Source organism: Ranitomeya variabilis, chromosome 1, assembly GCF_051348905.1.
Source record: "Ranitomeya variabilis isolate aRanVar5 chromosome 1, aRanVar5.hap1, whole genome shotgun sequence".
NCBI classification, from domain to species: domain Eukaryota; kingdom Metazoa; phylum Chordata; class Amphibia; order Anura; family Dendrobatidae; genus Ranitomeya; species Ranitomeya variabilis.
The window spans coordinates 1,003,737,539-1,003,742,538 of NC_135232.1; the positions used below are offsets into that span (position 1 = coordinate 1,003,737,539).

General features: G+C 31.5%; 5 non-coding genes across 5 annotated transcripts; all 5 read right to left on the minus strand.

Annotated features, from left to right (window-relative positions):
- Positions 1-1,139: 1,139 nt before the first annotated feature.
- On the minus strand, positions 1,140-1,211 carry TRNAC-GCA (transfer RNA cysteine (anticodon GCA)). Its single transcript has one exon. It is a non-coding gene; the product is annotated as a tRNA-Cys (tRNA).
- A 934-nt stretch (positions 1,212-2,145) lies between these two features.
- On the minus strand, positions 2,146-2,217 carry TRNAC-GCA (transfer RNA cysteine (anticodon GCA)). Its single transcript has one exon. It is a non-coding gene; the product is annotated as a tRNA-Cys (tRNA).
- Positions 2,218-2,656: 439 nt separating this feature from the next.
- TRNAC-GCA (transfer RNA cysteine (anticodon GCA)) lies at positions 2,657-2,728 on the minus strand. Its single transcript has one exon. It is a non-coding gene; the product is annotated as a tRNA-Cys (tRNA).
- A 445-nt stretch (positions 2,729-3,173) lies between these two features.
- On the minus strand, positions 3,174-3,245 carry TRNAC-GCA (transfer RNA cysteine (anticodon GCA)). The gene has a single exon. It is a non-coding gene; the product is annotated as a tRNA-Cys (tRNA).
- A 1,450-nt stretch (positions 3,246-4,695) lies between these two features.
- On the minus strand, positions 4,696-4,767 carry TRNAC-GCA (transfer RNA cysteine (anticodon GCA)). The gene has a single exon. It is a non-coding gene; the product is annotated as a tRNA-Cys (tRNA).
- Positions 4,768-5,000: the final 233 nt, after the last annotated feature.

Here is a 5,000-nt window from a genome sequence, read left to right on the forward strand (position 1 = left end):
ACATTTCTGAAATAGTATTCACATTAAGAAAGTACATAAACATGAATTCAACTTCATATGGTTCTAAAATTTCCATGAACATATAGGTAAAAAAGCATGTTTAATCTGTTGAAAAAGTATCTGGAGGGGGCACTCGGAGTTGAACCAAGGACCTCTTGATCTGCAGTCAAATGCTCTACCACTGAGCTATACCCCGTACATTTGGAAAACACACCCTCTTCTTTTTTTTTTACGTAAAAACTGAAATATTTTTGCGCAGTTTATATCGTGGTGACTTTTTTTATGATAATGTGCATTTTACTTTGCAAAACAGATTTCAATAATTCAAAAAGTACAAAGAAACACTAAGGTATTTTTATTTTACAACTCATTTCTGGGGATTAGAGTCTTCCAATGTGCCATATGTATCTTTTGTCGATTTCTTTTCAGACAAAATTTCTCAAGCATTTTCCAACATTTTTAAATTGTTTTCATATTAAGAAGGCACATCAACATGAACTTTTTGCTACATTTCTGAAATAGTATTCACATTTAGAAAGTACATAAACATGAATTCAACTTCATATGGTTCTAAAATTTCCATGAACATATAGGTAAAAAAGCATGTTTAATCTGTTGAAAAAGTATCTGGAGGGGGCACTCGGAGTTGAACCAAGGACCTCGGGATCTACAGTCAAATGCTCTACCACTGAGCTATACCCCCTACATTTGGAAAACACACCCTCTTTTTTTTTTTTTTACGTAAAAACTGAAATATTTTTGCGCAGTTTATATCGTGGTGACTTTTTTTATGATAATGAGCATTTTACTTTGCTAAACAGATTTCATTAATTCAAAAAGTACAAAGAAACACTAAGGTATTTTTATTTTACAACTCATTTCTGGGGATTAGAGTCTTCCAATGTGCCATATGTATCTTTTGTCGATTTCTTTTCAGACAAAATTTCTCAAGCATTTTCCAACATTTTTAAATTGTTTTCATATTAAGAAGGCACATCAACATGAACTTTTTGCTACATTTCTGAAATAGTATTCACATTAAGAAAGTACATAAACATGAATTCAACTTCATATGGTTCTAAAATTTCCATGAACATATAGGTAAAAAAGCATGTTTAATCTGTTGAAAAAGCATCTGGAGGGGGCACTCGGAGTTGAACCAAGGACCTCTTGATCTGCAGTCAAATGCTCTACCACTGAGCTATACCCCCTACATTTGGAAAACACACCCTTTTTTTTTTTTTTTAACTTAAAAACTGAAATATTTTTGCGCATTTTATATCATGGTGACTTTTTTATGATAATGTGCATTTTACTTTGCTAAACAGATTTCATTAATTCAAAAAGTACAAAGAAACACTAAGGTACTTTTATTTTACAACTCATTTCTGGGGATTAGAGTCTTCCAATGTGCCATATGTATCTTTTGTCGATTTCTTTTCAGATAAAATTTCTCAAGCATTTTCCAACATTTTTAAATTGTTTTCATATTAAGAAGGCACATCAACATGAACATTTTGCTACATTTCTGAAATAGTATTCACATTAAGAAAGTACATAAACATGAATTCAACTTCATATGATTCTAAAATTTCCATGAACATATAGGTAAAAAAGCATGTTTAATCTGTATCTGGAGGGGGCACTCGGAGTTGAACCAAGGACCTCTTGATCTGCACTCAAATGCTCTACCACTGAGCTATACCCCCTACATTTGGAAAACACACCCTCTTTTTTTTTTTTTTACGTAAAAACTGAAATATTTTTGCGCAGTTTATATCATGGTGACTTTTTTTATGATAATGTGCATTTTACTTTGCTAAACAGATTTCATTAATTCAAAAAGTACAAAGAAACACTAAGGTACTTTTATTTTGCAACTCATTTCTGGGGATTAGAGTCTTCCAATGTGCCATATGTATCTTTTGTCGATTTCTTTTCAGACAAAATTTCTCAAGCATTTTCCAACATTTTTAAATTGTTTTCATATTAAGAAGGCACATCAACATGAACTTTTTGCTACATTTCTGAAATAGTATTCACATTAAGAAAGTACATAAACATGAATTCAACTTCATATGGTTCTAAAATTTCCATGAACATATAGGTAAAAAAGCATGTTTAATCTGTTGAAAAAGTATCTGGAGGGGGCACTCGGAGTTGAACCAAGGACCTCTTGATCTGCAGTCAAATGCTCTACCACTGAGCTATACCCCCTACATTTGGAAAACACACCCTCTTTTTTTTTTTTTTTTTATGTAAAAGCTGAAATATTTTTGCGCAGTTTATATCATGGTGACTTTTTTTATGATAATGTGCATTTTACTTTGCTAAACAGATTTCATTAATTCAAAAAGTACAAAAAAACACTAAGGTACTTATATTTTACAACTCAATTCTGGGGATTAGAGTCTTCCAATGTGCCATATGTATCTTTTGTCGATTTTTTTTCAGACAAAATTTCTCAAGCATTTTCCAACATTTTTAAATTGTTTTCATATTAAGAAGGCACATCAACATGAACTTTTTGCTACATTTCTGAAATAGTATTCACATTAAGAAAGTACATAAACATGAATTCAACTTCATATGGTTCTAAAATTTCCATGAACATATAGGTAAAAAAGCATGTTTAATCTGTTGAAAAAGTATCTGGAGAGGGCACTCGGAGTTGAACCAAGGACCTCTTGATCTGCAGTCAAATGCTCTACCACTGAGCTATACCCCCTACATTTGTAAAACACACCCTCTTTTTTTTTTTTTTTTTTTAACAACGTAAAAACTGAAATATTTTTGCGCAGTTTATATCGTGGTGACTTTTTTTATGATAATGAGCATTTTACTTTGCTAAACAGATTTCATTAATTCAAAAAGTACAAAGAAACACTAAGGTATTTTTATTTTACAACTCATTTCTGGGGATTAGAGTCTTCCAATGTGCCATATGTATCTTTTGTCGATTTCTTTTCAGACAAAATTTCTCAAGCATTTTCCAACATTTTTAAATTGTTTTCATATTAAGAAGGCACATCAACATGAACTTTTTGCTACATTTCTGAAATAGTATTCACATTAAGAAAGTACATAAACATGAATTCAACTTCATATGGTTCTAAAATTTCCATGAACATATAGGTAAAAAAGCATGTTTAATCTGTTGAAAAAGTATCTGGAGGGGGCACTCGGAGTTGAACCAAGGACCTCTTGATCTGCAGTCAAATGCTCTACCACTGAGCTATACCCCCTACATTTGGAAAACACACCCTCTTCTTTTTTTTTTACGTAAAAACTGAAATATTTTTGCGCAGTTTATATCGTGGTGACTTTTTTTATGATAATGTGCATTTTACTTTGCAAAACAGATTTCAATAATTCAAAAAGTACAAAGAAACACTAAGGTATTTTTATTTTACAACTCATTTCTGGGGATTAGAGTCTTCCAATGTGCCATATGTATCTTTTGTCGATTTCTTTTCAGACAAAATTTCTCAAGCATTTTCCAACATTTTTAAATTGTTTTCATATTAAGAAGGCACATCAACATGAACTTTTTGCTACATTTCTGAAATAGTATTCACATTAAGAAAGTACATAAACATGAATTCAACTTCATATGGTTCTAAAATTTCCATGAACATATAGGTAAAAAAGCATGTTTAATCTGTTGAAAAAGTATCTGGAGGGGGCACTCGGAGTTGAACCAAGAACCTCTTGATCTGCAGTCAAATGCTCTACCACTGAGCTATACCCCCTACATTTGGAAAACACACCCTCTTTTTTTTTTTTTTACGCAAAAACTGAAATATTTTTGCGCAGTTTATATCGTGGTGACTTTTTTTATGATAATGAGCATTTTACTTTGCTAAACAGATTTCATTAATTCAAAAAGTACAAAGAAACACTAAGGTATTTTTATTTTACAACTCATTTCTGGGGATTAGAGTCTTCCAATGTGCCATATGTATCTTTTGTCGATTTCTTTTCAGACAAAAATTCTCAAGCATTTTCCAACATTTTTAAATTGTTTTCATATTAAGAAGGCACATCAACATGAACTTTTTGCTACATTTCTGAAATAGTATTCACATTAAGAAAGTACATAAAAATGAATTCAACTTCATATGGTTCTAAAATTTCCATGAACATATAGGTAAAAAAGCATGTTTAATCTGTTGAAAAAGTATCTGGAGGGGGCACTCGGAGTTGAACCAAGGACCTCTTGATGTGCAGTCAAATGCTCTACCACTGAGCTATACCCCCTACATTTGGAAAACACACACTCTTTTTTTTTTTTTTACGTAAAAACTGAAATATTTTTGCGCAGTTTATATCATGGTGACTTTTTTATGATAATGTGCATTTTACTTTGCTAAACAGATTTCATTAATTCAAAAAGTACAAAGAAACACTAAGGTACTTTTATTTTACAACTCATTTCTGGGGATTAGAGTCTTCCAATGTGCCATATGTATCTTTTGTCGATTTCTTTTCAGACAAAATTTCTCAAGCATTTTCCAACATTTTTAAATTGTTTTCATATTAAGAAGGCACATCAACATGAACTTTTTGCTACATTTCTGAAATAGTATTCACATTAAGAAAGTACATAAACATGAATTCAACTTCATATGGTTCTAAAATTTCCATGAACATATAGGTAAAAAAGCATGTTTAATCTGTTGAAAAAGTATCTGGAGGGGGCACTCGGAGTTGAACCAAGGACCTCTTGATCTGCAGTCAAATGCTCTACCACTGAGCTATACCCCCTACATTTGGAAAACACACCCTCTTCTTTTTTTTTTACGTAAAAACTGAAATATTTTTGCGCAGTTTATATCGTGGTGACTTTTTTTATGATAATGTGCATTTTACTTTGCAAAACAGATTTCAATAATTCAAAAAGTACAAAGAAACACTAAGGTATTTTTACTTTACAACTCATTTCTGGGGATTAGAGTCTTCCAATGTGCCATATGTATCTTTTGTCGATTTCTTTTCAG